This window comes from Tupaia chinensis, unplaced genomic scaffold, assembly GCF_000334495.1.
Source record: "Tupaia chinensis unplaced genomic scaffold, TupChi_1.0 Scaffold000359_1, whole genome shotgun sequence".
Lineage (NCBI taxonomy): Eukaryota > Metazoa > Chordata > Mammalia > Scandentia > Tupaiidae > Tupaia > Tupaia belangeri.
In genome coordinates, this window is record NW_006159855.1 from 1,461,664 (window position 1) to 1,478,056 (window position 16,393).

At 48.2% G+C, this 16,393-nt stretch overlaps 1 protein-coding gene across 1 annotated transcript in view; it reads left to right on the forward strand.

The window, feature by feature from the left end:
* The window catches only part of ZNF710 (zinc finger protein 710), a 93,970-nt gene that overhangs the window by 34,594 nt on the left and 42,983 nt on the right, over positions 1-16,393 (forward strand).

Genomic DNA, 16,393 nt, shown 5'->3' on the forward strand with positions numbered 1-16,393 from the left:
GGAACTTTTTTTTTTTTTTGAAAGGTTTTTGCTATAGGCTGCGTGCGCTTGCCAGAAAGACAGAGAGAGACAGAGACAGGAAACGAGATTTCACCCTCCAGGGGGGATGGCCACACCACAATCCCTTCTCCTCCATTCTCCTCTCGGGATCTTGGGCACGCATGCACACGCACCTGGCGAGAGTTTAAGCCACAGGTCCGGGACTTGAAGCATGGTTGATGACATAGGAGTCCAGTGATGTAGCCATTAAGTCATCTGCTGGTCCTGGAACTTTTCTTTAATATATAATTATTTTTATTTAACTTTATTTATTTTAATTTGACCAGAAAGGGACAGAGTGAGAGAGAAGGAAAGTGAAAAAGCAAGCTGCCAGGTCCAGGATTCAAACCATGGTCAGCCATGTGGGAGTCCAGAGCCTTTAACCACCATGCCACCTGCTGCCCCCAAACATTTTTAATTAAAAAAAAAAAGTATGTTTATATCACTCCACAGTTTTGTAAGTGGCAGGGGAAGACGGTGCTATGTCGATGGCTGTTTCTTTATTTCCCACCCCAATACCTGGCATATTGTTGATGTAACATGTGTGCTGGACAAGTGCCCACTGGGCCACTTCTCAGAGGAGTTTGGCTCAGGAACAGGTTTGTAGAGAGCTTTCCCCAGCTGGGCTCCCAGGGAGTGAGCACGGCTGGGCGCGTGTCCTGAGGCGGGACATTTGCAAGCTCTCCCTGCCCAAATGGAAAGACTCCAGCAAAGCATAGGAGCCATTTGCCCATGCAGCATCACCAGGGCCATTAGTTATAGAAACCACAGAGAGCAAAACTCTAGCTTAGGCAGGCTGGATTTTGTATCATTCTCCGACTTTCAAACTTGATTAATAACGATCACGTGAGTAGTTACTGTGTATTGATTGATTACTAGAAGTCAGGCAAAGTCCATTTACAGACATTCTGTTGTTTGATTTGTACAACCACGATAAGAACTGGCAACTCTTACCACCTCCATTTTGTAGATGAAGAAACTGAGGCACAGAGAGAACAGGTGAGGGGTCCAGGACAATTCTTGGTTTTGCCAAGAACTTGATTTTCAGCACAGCACAAGCCCTCTGGGCTGTCATTCTTTGCCTGTGGTTCACAACTGGCATTAACTGTGTGCTCACTATCACATGTGCCACGCTACACACCACACATGTCCTCCCAGAGTGTCATTAACCAGTGGGGGAGGGAGGCAGCATGCAGACCCAGCTGAGTAGGGACTGTGAGGCCACCTTCCCAGTGGGACTGTCACATATACCCAGCAGGAAAAGGGCATGTTCCTGCATGTACCAGTGCTGCAAAGAGGATTATTTCTAAGGTTTTAAAAATTGCTTAATTTGGGTCGTTTGGTAACAAATGGATACTGATAAAAGTGGAAAGTTTTTTTTTTTTCTTTTTTCTTATATATATGTATTTTTTCATTTGCCTGAGGATGTGTACACTCACCGGTGAGCGGCAGAGAGAGGGAGAGGGAAAGCGTACCCCTTGCTGGAGAATGGTCACACCACCAATCCCTTCTCCTCCTTTCCCCAGAAGTCTGGGTATGCATGCATATGGGCTTGGTGTGTTTTTCAAACTTTTAGGTCCAGGACTTGAACAATGCAATCAGCCAGGTGGGATCCAAGTCTCTTAACCACCAGGCCACAAGTTGGCCCTCTTTTTAAAAATTTTTAAATAGTGGCTGGCAGGTGGCATGGTGATTAAGGCACTGGACTCCCACATGACCGACCACGGTTCAAGTCTGGACTTGGCCATTTGCTTTCTCACTCTTCCCACTCCCCCACCCACATCTGTTTCCCTCTGGTCAAATTTAAAAATAAAAATAATAAATAAAATTAAATCATTAAAAAAATTTTTTTAAACAAGCATTTGAAATGATAGCTTAGGCTCACCTCACAAGGCTGCAGACCTGACAGTTGATCATGATGGTTTTGTTCATAAATTAGTAGAGTGTTGATCATGAATTTAATACAATGCATTAATTAAGCAGAATGAGAAAGAATATGTAAGCCATGTGACATCTTTGACTAATCTAAGACGGGGGGATTGAAATGCACCCTGTGGGGGTGGAGTACACAGACTGCCCTGGGAGCCTGTTACAAGTGCAGCACCCCAGACCTGTAGAACCAGAATCTGCATTTTAACAAGATCCCTGGGGTCTGCCTATAGTTCGAATCCCAGCCCTGCTTCCTTGAAAAACACACTGAGATGTATACCCAAAATCCTAATAGGAAAGAAAAATGGAGGAAAAAGTATTGCAGTGTGACCACGTCCTATTGGGAGTGCTTTCTCTTTCTCTGTTCCTCTCTCTGGTCAGTGCATGTGACCTCTGGCAATTAAACAAGATCCCTGGCTGATTCCTTGTCACGTTTGAGAAGCCGTGATTTCATTTATCCTGTCTCCAGAAAGATTAGATGACTCCTACCTGAGGACTCACAGACTGTTCCAGAAAACCAGAACTCTGGTTTCCTAATGCTAGGGCTTTACTCAGCATGTGCCCCAGTGGAATAAACCCAGTTGGTTTTGTTCGGACTTGTTTTGTTTTCCGAAGACCAACATTTCTTAGCTACTAGTCACATCCCATCACTCTTGATTTCTCACGTAGCTGGGGCATCTGCATTGGTCACTCCATTTACCATTCCCTGTGGGCAGCTTATTAAATGACCTGCCCAGGCCCAGTTCCCAGACCACTGGATCTGGACAGGACTCAAGCATCTGCATCTTGAAATACCCTTACCTTATTTTAACAAGATCCCTAGGGCCAGCCCCATAGCTCAGCCGTTAAAGGAGTTTATAGCCAACTTGGGCTAACCGTGAACTGTTATAGCAGCCTTTTTTTCTGAGATTAAATGTGCAAATGCTTGGACTGGTGTAAGCTAGAGTTCACGTTTATCTGGAAGAACTCAGGCGAGTTATGACTGTGAGTCAGGATTGCAGATTTTGTACTCTGTCCTGAGCATTTCAGAATTTCTCATTGACAGAATAGTCTCTTGAAACCTCAGCTCCGTGGAGTTCAGCAAACCACGTGTAGCAAATGTAGAATTTGTAGAAGTGTAGATTTCAAGAACACTTAAGAAACAAAAGTGTATTATTTTCTGGAGTGTTTTGTCTTGTTTTGTTTTGCTATAGGGTGTGTGCACTCTCCAGAGAAACAGAGAGAGGGAAAGTGAGAAATCACCCCCTTGGCAGGGAGGATGACCACACCACAGCCCCTTCTCTTCCATTCTCCTCTTGGGATTTTGGGCACACACACACTTGGAGAGCCATGCTGGAGAGGGGAAGTGCAAGGGTCCAGGACTTGAGCCACAAAGCTGGCATGTGGGATCCAGCGCCTTAACTTCCGTGTCACCTGTCGGCCCAGCTCTCATGCATTCTGAGGCCAACGCCATGCAGAATGGGGCCATGGGCCAGTGCTCCTCTGCCCGGTGTTGCTCAACCTAGAGGAACCAAGTGCAGAAATCAAGAGTGATACTTAGAAGGTTTCATAGTTTGCTGTTGGCATGACCACATCCAAATGGGCTATTGGTGTTCGCCTCCTTTTTCTTTTTCTTCTTTTTAAAGTTTATTTATTTATTTCGAGAGAGAGAGAGAGGCACCCCAACAGGCTCTTCATCCTGCGATCCATCCCTAGCCTCAGCAAGCATGGATCGTGGCATGAGCACATGCGTGCCAGGTGTGCCAGGGAGGCCCCAGGATGCAAAGCTGGGACCTTCCCATGTGGGTCCAGTTGCAGTGCCCACTATCTGACTGGGTTGCTGTCTCTTGAACGAGATGTGGACGGAGCATCAGTGGTCTGTGTGGCAAGGCTCAGGGTCGAGGGCTGCCTGTTGGTGATCAGTCTGGAAAGAATGAAGATAAATTATCTTTCACTGCAGAGAGCCTGAAAAACGCTGGGGATCATCAAGGCGGTAGCAGTTTTCAATGGGAATTGTGTTTTTAAGCTTAAGAAGTGGAAAGTGGGAGAAAAGTTGGGGGAGAAGCTGAAGTTTCTCGCCCACTCTACCCTCCAGGTCCCAGCATGCCAGTTCATATAGGACAGGGGGCAGCTCTCACACCCACCAGCCACTCTGTGTTGAAGCTTTCCACCTCATCATAGAGACTTTGTGTGAATTCTGGTCACAGAGCCTTGGAGAGAAATTTGTTGACCCACGGTGGAGAAGGTGGTTTAAGAAATGGCCTTCTCAGGCTGGCCCGAAAGCCTAATGGTTAAGGGAGTCAGACTCCACACGGCTTGCACAGTTCATATCCTAGCCCGGTGGCTTAAATACATTAAGCACGTGTGCATGTGTGCCCTGCTTCCAAAAAGATGGAGAAATGGAGAAGGGATTTCGGCATAACCATGCCCCTCTTTTCCATCTGTCTTTCCCTGGTGGTCATATGCTTCCTTTGGCAGTTCAAAAAAAAAAGGGGGGGGGGACCAGCAGTTAGCGTAATGGCTATGTTGCTGGACTCCCATGTAGTTGACCGCGGTTCGAGTCCTGGACCCAGTGGCTTAAAACTCATGCTGGGCGCGTGTGCGTGCGTGCCCGAGATCCTGGGAGAAGAATGGAGGAGAAAGGATGCAGCGTGGCCATCCTTCCAGGGGGTGATTTCTTGCTTTCTGTCGCTCTCTGTCTAGTGAGCTCATGCAACCTATAGCAAAAATTTCTCCAAAAAGTGGGAGGAGAGGAAAGAAAAAAAGAAATGGCCTTCTTGTGGTAGCACACACCAGGGATCCTAGCTAACTGGGAGTCTGGAACAGGAAGGACCCAAATGTGGTGAGCCCCTGTCATAAATATCTCTTTCTGTCTTCTGAGTCCTGCCAGGCCTGAGACTGAAACCTTGGGCATTACCTGCTGTGTGACCTGGGTCCACTACTCCTCCTTTGGGCCTCGTAGTTTAGAGAACGATGGAATGCCATTCACTCCTGGGCGGGGTTCTGTGTGTGATCTTGGGGAGATGATGCCTGTCCTCCTTTGGGCCTCGTAGTTTAGAGAACGACGGAATGCCATTCACTCCTGGGTGGGGTTCTGTGTGTGATCTCGGGGAGATGATGCCTTCAAGAGGCTCCACACGAGGTCTGTGCTCAGGAAAGGGGGGATTATTTGTATTGTTTTGTCCATGTTTACGTTCGTTGAAAACATGGATTGCATTGTGGGTCTGCTGATTAACTCAGTTCCTGGAGGGACCTCCCTCCACTGAGGGAAGCCTGGAAGCCTGGCAGCTCGGCAGCCTCTGCTTGGGCTTCCAGGTCCCCAGCTACTCCCCGCCCCTTTGCTAAGAGGCCGGCCTGCCCTCCTGCTGTCCTAGGTCCAGGACACCCTCACAGACATTCTGAGCTGGCTTTGGCTGGCTGTGAGCACCTGGCTTCCATCTGCCTCTGGTTTGCTCAGGTTTGACCTGCAGGTGTGTTTCCTTTTCCACCTGTCACTGTGCAGTGGACTCAGGTCTCTTCTGAACTGCCCGAGTTGAGCCTAAGAGCCCAGCTGAGTTGCAAGCTTATGGAAGTGGTGTTGTTTGGGCTGGGTCAGAGAAGAGGACCTCCCAGCAGGGCCAGGGGAAGATTTGTCTGGAGGGACTCTGCCTTTGGTCTTTAGGAGGAGGAAGAGACCCATGCAGTATTGGGATGTTGGTGTCCCTGTCTGAACTTTGGCCCTTTGTGAAGGACAGACAGTCAAGGGGAGCCTAGCTGGAGAGAACGGCAAGGCATGGTGGGACCTGTGCCCATGATGTGGACTGGCTCTGCCTAGCCACTTCATGTGGGGGCCCTGATGCCAGGTTGTGGTCTTGGTCCCCAACACCCCAGCTCTCTGGCTGTGGGGTGCCAGTGATGAGCTGTGGCTTCCTGTCCTGGCTCAGCGGTGGCCGCTGGGCTCCCACAGAAGTGACAGCTCCATTCTGAACAGATGAACCGATCAGCTCACAGCTGGTATAAAGGCTGGCGGTCGCTCCTGCTACCTCTGCAAGGTCCCAGCACCAGCAGGGTGTTAGCAGGCTGGCTTTGGGCCTAGCATGGCTGTGCCTGTCACATGTGAGGATGGGGTTGGTACCAGGTCTAGTGTCCCACAGACCCTCACAGCTTCCTGCACCATCACGCTTCCCAGCAAACGGTTCCTTGCGGCAAGCGTCCGAGTCCATCCCACTCGTTAGCGCGATGGGAAGCCCAACGCGTCATAATACCTGGTGGCTGAGTCAACAACGCCGCGACGTGTGTTTGGAGAGCAAACAGTGAACAGCAGCCAGAGCCAGCCCACTGCCTTCCTGCTCCCACCTTTCCTGCAAAATCGTCCTCTGGAAAGGTCAGCCAGGCCCAGCTACAGCATTTACAGGGCTCGGTGCAAAAGGAGAACGCGTGCAGCGGCCCATCGCGTGCCCCTGAGGCAGTCCTGTGTCAGCATTGCCAGCTTGGAAGGCCTGTGCTGCCAAGGGTGCCAAAAGGGGCTTCCCTTTGGTGGCAGAAGGACTTTGCCTTCAGAGCAGCTGTGACCTGGACACGCTCTCCCCACCCTGCTTTTTTCTCAAGGCTGGAGGGACTTCCTCTTGGAAGGGAAGAGAACTTCAGCTTCTCCTTTTTGTTCTTTCTACCCTGTTTCCCTCTTTCTTTGTGAACTGAGAATGCTGTGAGGCTCTGCCTCCCTCCCCTCTTTTCTTCCCCTCTACCTTTGCTGCCTGCTCTCCTTCCACCTCCATTTCTCTCTCCTCCGCTTCCCATTGCTTTTATCTGGGGGAAAAAAATCCCTCCCAGGTTGCTAGTTAATGTTTCCCATCCATTCATTTGGTGCCATTCGATTTTAATGTTCCTTTCGATGACACCAGGCCAACACACTCCTTGGGTTTCCGGAGCCTGTCTCTGCAGTAGCTCAAGCGAGGGCCCAGGGACGTCCTCAGTGGCTGCTGGCTCTGTCCAGATGGTGCCTGCCCCTTGGGAGCCTGAAATGAATCCTGATTGTTAGCATTCATCACTCCCCACCACCTCCCCACATTCAGCTGTCAGCTATCCTGGCCCCAGTGGAAAGAAAGTGTGCTCCATTCTTCCTGGTGACACCCCCATGAGCCCTAGCGACAGACCCCAGCCTTCGGTTGTAGGTGCCAGATCTGTGCTTGAGGATGAGGGAGGCAGGACTTCTGCCCGCAAAGAACTGATGATCTCGTGAGAGTGAAATGTTAAAATATGGACACTGTGCTTCCAGAGCTGTAAGAGAATCCTCCTGGGGAAGGCTTGTCAAGGAAGCAAGTGAGGGTCTGGTGTCTACCCACAGGCCTGGCTTCCCAGCCAGAGCCAGAATTTGAACAGCCTTGCCTATTGGCCCCAGTGGATAGCCCGGACCTTATTTCCAGCGTGTGTCCTGCAGGCTGGGAGCCCTGACTCTTCTCCGTGTTGAACTCAGTGGGTGACAGACCAAAGGTTGACCCTGCAGAGCAAAGCCTGACTTGCCCACATGGTTTGTTTTCTTCTACCTTTTTATTCTGAAATGTTCAAATCTGACCAAAAGGTTAAAAACCTTCATCTAGAGTCACCCATGGTTATCAATTCTCTGTTTCGTGCGTTCTTTCAAATGGTTTTGCTGAGTCATTTGAAAGTGAGTTGCTTGATGCCGCTTTCCTACAGAACCACAATACCGTCATCCCACCTGAAAAATTCCTGCTACTCAGTAATACCGTCCAGCGTCCAGTCCTACTCATAGCTCCCCAGCGGTCTTCTGAAAATATTTTGATGGTTCTTTTCCTGATCCAAATAGGCTCATTTATTACATTTGATTATTGTGTTTTCTTTAGAGTCCTTTAATCTAGATTAGTGCCCATGGAGAGTGTGTGTGTGTGTGTGTGTGTCAGACATTGGCTTTGAAGAGTCCAGGCAAGCCAGCTGTCTGATAGAACTGATACTGTAGGGGCCAGCAGGTGGTTAAGGTGCTGGACCTCCCACATGGCCGACTGCAGTTTGAGTCCTGGACCTGGAAGCTTGCTTTCTCACACATACTCTCTCTAGTCAATTAAAAAAAATAATAATGATGATAATACATAAAATTAAATAAATAATTTAAATAAAAGAAGAACTGACTACATTTCTCTAGTTGAATGTGTTAAGTTTGCAGAGTGTTAAAACTCTGACCCAATCATTGCTTCGTTGCATCCATGACAGAGAGAAGGCAGAGGGTACAGTTGAGGGTCTCTCTTTTGTTCCCTACCTCCATATGAGATGTGGGGTGTCCTGTCTACGAATCAGAGAAAGAGGTGACTTTAGTCACTTTGACTTAATCTTAGAAAACATTTCAGGGGCCGACGGGTGGCATGGTAGTTAAGGCGCTGGACTCCCACATGGCCAACCGCAGTTCAAGCCCTGGACCTGGCAGCTTGCTTTCTCACTTTCCCTTTGTTTCTCTCTCTCTTTCTCTGGTCAAATGAATGATAGTAACAAATAAAAATTGAAAAAGAAAAGAAAGAAAACATTTCAGCTGACTGTCAAGATGATTTCTTTATTTGACCAATGGGATTCTGGGAGGTCAAGACTGTGCCCGGGTCCACAGCCTAAGGCAGGGGAGTACCAGAGCTCCGTGGCATGTCCCAGGCCAAGATTCTTACCTTGGGGCTCCGTAGGTACAAGTCATTGGCACCTCAGCCTTGGACTCAACATGTGGTTCCCTGATCGGCAGACCTAGCATGTTGCGTGTGGACGATGCAGTCTACCCACCCCGATGGCTCCAAGTCACGGTTGTGAGCTTTAGGGACCAAAGGAAATACAGAATACAGCAGCCGCTGCTCACCCACCCTCCAGGGCTTGGACTGCTGTCTAGGCAGCATCAGGGACCCCGGTCCATGGGACCCCTCAGTCTTCCAGGGAGGTGGCGTCCCTAGTGTTTCACACCTTGTTACAGCCACGTACCAGCACTGTGCAGGCTTTTACCCAGGCTGCTTTCGCTCCCATCTATTCTGCTAATTATTTCACGATGGGCTGGAGCTCCCTGAGCCCTGTTTCCCCAAAGAAAAATGTTTTCCTTTATGAGAGAGAGAGAGAGAGACATAGATAGGTTTTTGACAGAGTCTCACCATGTCCTGATCCTCCTGTCTCTGCCTCCCAATTAGCTAGGATTACAGGCACAGGCAACCTCGCCTGGCTAGGGCACTGAACCCTGGCCTCCCATGTGGCTTCCAGCCTCCCTAACAGTGACACTCACTCCCTGCGTGCTGCCACAGCTGAGCCTTGAAGATATTTTTCTTTTCTTTTCTTTTCTTTTCTTTTCTTTTCTTTTCTTTTCTTTTCTTTTCTTTTCTTTTCTTTCTTTTTTGCTATAGGGCTCATCCTGTCACCAGAGAGAGACAGAGTCAGAGAGAGGGAAAGTGAGAAATCATCCCCCAGAGGTGATGGTCACACTGCAATCCCTTCTCCTCCATTCTCTTCTTAGGATTTTTGGGCACACATGATCAGTGTGACTCACTAGCTGATAGATCTGGGACCTGAACTGCAGAATTGACCATGTGGGACCAGCTGCCTCAACCTCCGTGCCACTTACTGGCCCTATTCTTACAAATTTATAAGCATGCATACCTTCTGTTTCTCAGCTCTAGACTCCAAGGAATTCAGAGTGGTTTCACGTAACAGTGACTCTTTTACCAAGCCTCTTTTGCATGTTTGCTTGCTTTTAATTCTGTTTTCAGTTTTTGTTTTGCCAGAGGGCACGTGCATTCACCAGAGAGACAGACAGACAGGCGAGAGAGAGAAAGCACCCCACCCCCATGGAGCACGGCCACACCACAATGCCTTCTCCATGCTTTCGGGATTTGGGGCATGCATGCACAAGCATCTGGCATGTTTCTCAAGCCGCCAGGTCTGGTACTGAGCCCACACGTGGGCCACTTGGGATCTGGCTGCCTTAACCACCAGGCCATGGAGCCAGCCCTAATTTTGTTTTGTTTTTATCAAAGTAATTGTCTTAGCCTGTTATAGTGTTGCTTAGAGAACTAGCTGAGACTGGGTGAATTTAAGAGAATAGAGGTTTGTTTGACTCTTGCACGATGTTGGCCCCGTGGAAAGTCTGATGGCCTCACAACAGGGCAGAGGGCAGGATCTTGAGCAGAGTGGCTGACCATAAGTTTCTGCCTGTTCTGGTCTCCCTTTGCCTCTCCTTTTTAGAAAGAGATTTTTTGCTATAGGTTGCATGCACTCACTAGAGAGACAGAGATCAAGAATCAGAAAGCGAGAAATTACCCTCTAGGGGGGATGGCCATGCCACAGTCCCTTCTCCAATGTCCTTTTGGGATCTTTGGCACGAGTGCATGTGCACACACACACACACACACACACACACGTGTGTGTGTGCCCGATGAGAGTTTATAAGCTGCTGGACCCAGGACTAGATCTGTGGCTGACAACATAGGAGTCCAGCAACATAACTGCTATGCCATCTGCTCATCCCTCCCTTTCCCTCTTCTAAATACATCAGAACTCAGACTGACCCCATTACCTAGGGAGTTAAGGGAGTCAGATCCCAGATGACTGACCATGGTTTGAATTCCAGCCCTGGAATTTACCCCAGGCAGAAGCAGGAGGAAGGGGATCAGGGGAAGGAGAGAGAGAGAGAAGCATTTAACAGACACAAAAAAGAAAAGTTAACTATTGATGATAACGTTTGGTAATATCTTTGACTTGAGTGATACACAATGTGTTTGTGTTGGGAAAAATAATTTGGTATGCTCTAACGCTGTGCAGTGATTAAATGTAAATATTTTTAAAGAAATATTTTATTTCATTTTATTTACTATTATTATTTTTAAAAATTGGACGTGAGAAAGAAAGCAGGAAAGTGAGAAAACAAGCTGCCAAGTCTGAGACTCGAACTACAGTCAGCTATTTGGGAGTCTAGTGCCTTAACCACCGTGCCACCTGCCAGCCCCTAAATGTAAATTTTAAAGAAAATAATTTTAAAAAATGAAAAGAAATTTAGATGTGAAAAAAAAAAAAAGAAGAAACATACCCCAGGCACCTGTGCACACGTGCCAGAATCCTGACGTGATGGAAGCAGAGGAGAGGCCTTGCAGCCTGATGGTGCCCATCACACGGCACGTTCTCTCTCTTTCTGTCTGTCTCTTTCTGGCAAGTACATGCACCCTCTAGAAATTAAAAATAACACACACACCAGAACTCAGTCATAGATGCCCTGCCCCAGTGACCTTTTCACACCCCGGGACAGCATGAAGAGATTAAGTTTTCATTTAACACCATACAGTACCACCAAGACCCAACACACACATGTCTGGGAGATATCTGAACTATAGCAGTGTATATGTGCATCTTTTTTTTACATCAAACAATGCCAATCTGCTAATTATGACATATTACCTTATAGCAGTAGGCCCTTCCCCAGCTCACTCCCCACACTCCAGCCCCCAGACTAGTAAACCGTTTTCGACTCATTTTGTTCTTCCTTTCTGTTATTCATTTCCATATTTCGAAAGAATATGTTTCTCCTACTACTTCCTGATTTTCCAGCTGTGGACCTTATCGGTTGTCTCTGCATTCTTTTTTTCTTTCTCTTTTAGTTATCGAGAACGTATCCTCACCAGAGAGAGTGAAAGAAAGTGAGATATTGCCCCCCAGGGAAGATGGTCACACTGCAGTCCCTTCTCCATTCTCTTCGCGGGCTCTTGGGCACTCATGTGCATGTGGCTGATGTGATTTTCAAGCCAAAGGGTCCGGGACTCGAACTTCACAGTCAGCCATGCAGATCTAGTGCCTTAACCTCCACACTACCTGCTCACCTGGCTCTGCGTTCTTAGAGGTGAAGATTTCTCTCTCCACCTCCCTATGCTTTTTCTCTCTCTTACTAATGCCATTAAATCATGATTTTAGGTTAGATTCACAGAATAAATACTGTTCATGGCTGAGCTGAGCACTGGGCTATGATTTTTTTTTTAATCCCTTAAGATTGAGAGAGAGACAGAGATAGACTTTTAAAAATATTTTTACAGAACTATTTTATTTTTAATTTATTCATTCCTTTATTTTTTTAAATTTGACCAAAGAAAGACATGGGGGTGGAAGGAGAATGAGAAAGTAAAGCCACCAGGTCTGGGACTTGAACAGTGGTCAGCCACGGCAGGAGTGTCCAGTGCCTTAACCACCACACCATGTGCTGGTCCCTAGAGATAGACTTTTTTTTTTTTTTTGGAGAGGTTTTCGCTATAGGGCGCGTGCGCTCGCCAGACAGAGAGAGACATAGAGACAGAAAGCGAGAAATCACCCCCCAGGGAAGATGGTCATGCCACAATCCCTTCTCCTCCATTCTCCTCTCGAGATCTTGGGCACACACGCACACGCGCCCGGCGTGAGTTTTAAGCCACTGGATCCGGGACATGAACTACAGTCAACTACGTGGGAGTCCAGCGACATAGCCATTACGCTAACTGCTGGTTCCCGAGATAGACATTTTGACAGTCTCACGGGGTCCTGATCTTCCTGCCCCAGCCTCCCAATTAACTAGGATTAAAGATAAGTAACCTCCTCTAGCCTGTTCAGGTTGACTGAGAAACGAAACCTGGTCCTCACATGCGGCTTCCAGTCTCCCAAGTGCTGTGTGCTCCCACAGCTAGGCCCTATTTTTTTAAAATGAACTTGTACTTTAATTTCATTTTCCAGTAACATTTGTTTTGTTTTTGCTCACCAGAGAGAGAGAGAAAGCACCACAATGATGCATGGTAATATCCCACCTTTTCCACCATTTCTCTATTCCATTAGGATTTTGGGCATACATGAGTATGTACCTGAAATGTTTTTTTCAAGCTGCCAGGATCAGGATTCAAACCTCTATCAGCCTCGTGGGATCCAGTTCCATATGCACAGATTTAACTGCTGCACTACCAGACCAGCCCCCAATTACTTTTAAGAAGTTCATTATTGTCTCTTGTTCTCACCAGGTTAGTCTTCTCTGGGCTTATCTCTGCTTTCTCCAAATACACCAATAGATAGGGAGGACATCTATCTATCAGTTCATTGATTGGTTCTACCTTTTTCCTAGACACTTGGGTATCTTGCCAATGAAATTCTCTAAAACTTTTTCAAAACAAATGAAAAGGCCAGCTGCTGGTGTGGAGTTTAAGGCCGCTGGAGCCCACATGGCCAACTGTACAGTTTGAGTCCTGGACCCGGAGGCTTGAAAAACGTACCAGGTGCATGGGCATGCCTGTCCAACGTCCCGAGAGGAGACTAGAGGAGAGGGGATTGCAACATGGCCATCCTTCCTGGGAGATGCTTTCACTTTCTCTCTGTGTGTCTCTCTCTGGAGAGTGCTTATGTCCCATAACAATTTAAAAAGAAAATTTAGTTCACTTTAATATATTAAAATAACACCTTGCTGTTTCATTTGAAAGGGCGTCCCTGACCTCCCCACCCACCAACCTCTCTCAGCCCTCTGCTGGGTTCTCAAAGCTTTCAGTTCTCCTCCTCCTCTGTCTTCTATTTGAAGTTTACTGATTAATTTCATGAGAGAGAGAGACAGAGAAATAGATACCATTAATAGGGTCTCTTCTGCCCTACTTCCCAGCCAGGACGGATCACAGGTACACTCTGACTCTCCTGAAGTATTCGAGTCAGCCCAGATCCAAACCTGGGCCTCCCAAGTGGCTCTAGCATCACACAGCAGCGCCCTCCTGGCTGCACCACCACAGCTGGGCTCTCCCATTCTCATTCTAACATGACCTGTTACACACCAGATGATAATCGTCTGTGTCCTTGCCTTTTGCTCTCTACACCATCAGTTCTTTTTTTAAAAAAGTAATTATTTATTTTATTTATTTATTATTATTATTTTTTAATTTGAGAGAGAGAGAGAGGGAAAGTGAGAAAACAAGCTGCCAGGTCTGGGACTTGAACCACAGTTGGCCGTGTGGGAGTCCAGCACCTTAACCACCATGACATCTGCTGGCCCCCACCGTAGGTTCTTAAGAGCAGGGCTGATCTTATTCACTACTATCTTCCTAGGAATACACGGGAGCTGTCTGGCACCTAGTAGGTGCTCGATAAATATTTGTCAGAATTTGCATTTGTCAAGTTGAAATACAAGGGTGATTATGGGCTCCTGGTGTTCAGTTAAATTCCTGGCCCTGTCCTCCTTTTCCACATGCCCCTTCTCACATGCTTCCTTGTTGGGTTTAGAGGCCCTTCTAGGGCCTATTTCAGCAGCTTTTCTCAGATGAAGTAGCAAAGACAAGGTCTTCTTTTCCTGATCTATTGTCTCTCTTACACACACACACACACACACACACACACACACACGCACACGCGCGCGCCTGGCCTCAAGCACCTCAGGACCCTGATTGGTCTTTATCATTTTATAGTCCCAGCCCACAGGACGAAGCTCCGCCTAGACCGAGTTCTCAATAGATGAGGAAGGTTGAGACTCAATCAATCAGTCAATACACCCATCAGTCTTCTTCCTCTCAGCTTCTCTGCTCCTGGGCATTTGTCATTATCCAGCATGTGGATGATTGGAAGGAAAAAGAAACCTGTAAAGGTGACCCCATTTCAGGTTCCATCATGACTCACTGGGTATTGAGAGACAGAAGGAACAAAAGAAGAGATAAAGAAAGGGAAGACCAGGGATGCTTGCCTATGATCGCAGAGGGACATTTTGGGAGACATTTGATCGTGAGACTGAGGGTTGCCTCAGGCATCGAGCACCCAGAGCTGACGTAGCACTGAGCCCAGCCCTGTCCAGCCCACCTGAGGAAGAGGGACATACAGGAAGTCTGGAGCTAGGCATGGGGCACTGTGTGTCATGCAGTCTTTGGGTCTTGGCTAACTCAGGAAAGTGCTGGTACGTGATGATCCATGATACCAGAAGAACCTTCAGTGTCCACTAAGGCCCCTCCCTTGTAAGGGATGCTGGCCCGCAGCTGGTGCTCAGTGAGAAGGAAGAACCCACCCTTTCTGTCCTGGAATGAGGGCCCAGCCTGACCAGGTAGCAGGGCTTCCTTGGAGCAATGCCTTGAGTGAATGGCCCGTCCCACGGGTATGTCATCCACGTACCCACTGACCAGAGACTTGAGTGCCAGCTCCGTGCACTGCACAGCAGGAGAAGCGGGCAGACAAGGCTCAGGTGGGACAAGTGGCTCAGACCTCTTTCTTGGCCCTCCTACCTGATAAGGCGCAAGTGGGCTCTCAGAGCAGGTGACTTTGGGGCACCCAGAAGGCAGAGCTGCCCCCCCTCACCTCCTGCTTCCTGGCCTGGGGCTCTGTCTTGACCTTGTCCACCCAGAGCCATAAGGGAGGAGGCCTCAGCCAGGTGTCCAGGCTGGGGCAGGGGGTGGCTGGTGCTGAAATAAAACTTAGGGTTGCATGGCTTGGGGCAGAGGGAGCACTTCTCTTGGGGTTGCAGTGAGTTTCAGGGAAGCCTTTGCAGCCACTCTTTGATGTTTCTCCAATGGAAACGAATTTATTATTTTTCTTTTTGTACTTTTTGAAATTAACTTGCAGTTCTCAGCCTCTCCCTCCCCGGAAAAGAGAGAAGGAGAAAAGAAGAAAGGGTTCGCATTGTCGCTCTGATTGGCACCGTCTGTGAATGAGGGGTCAGCGCGGGCTGCTCCTTTTCAAGCGCGCTTTTCTCCCCTGCACGCTGTATTCACGCTAGAACATTCTTCCTTTCAAAGCTTCTGTCTTTCTCTCCCCCCACCCTTTCTGTCTCTGCTTTCCTTCCCTTCACTTCTGCCTTTCATTCTAAGCTCTCACCACCTCCCTCGGGGATCACTCTCTTCTCGCTCTCTTTTTTCCCCCCTCTTTTCTTCTTCATCTATTCAGCTCTTTTTCTTTTGCTTCCTTTTTTTTTTCTTCCTTTCTTTTTCCTCTTGAATAGTGCCTCTGTTTTCAAGGGAATGGTAGAGAAGCTGGTTTGAGGGAGTGAGCCTGTGGGTGTTTTTTCCTCCATTGCTTTAGACGTGGTGTAAAAAAATCCCTGTGCTGGAAGCTGTTTTCCTTTAGGCTGTACTTTGAGAGGGAAGGGTCTTCCCTAGACGAGAGGGACTTGTTAGTTCATCACAGACCGGAAATCCAGATTTGTCAGCGTCAGTGGGGATCATTGACTCTAGGCCTGGAACTGGGCTTGCAGGACTCAGGCATGGCTCTGGGACATCTTCCTTTTTCCTTTTTGCTATAGGGTATGTGTACTTATAGAAGAGAGAGAGGGAAAATGAGAAGTCCCCCTCCCTGGGCGGCTGGCCACCCTGCAAGCCCTTCTCTTCCATTCTCCTCCTGGGGTTTGGGCATGGATGTGTACACACCCAGTGTGGTTTTCAAGCCACTGGGTCCAGGACTCAAACCATGCATCTGCCATGTGAGATCCAACTACCTTAACCACCATGCCACCTGCTGGCCCTGGGAGGTCTCCTTCTCTGCC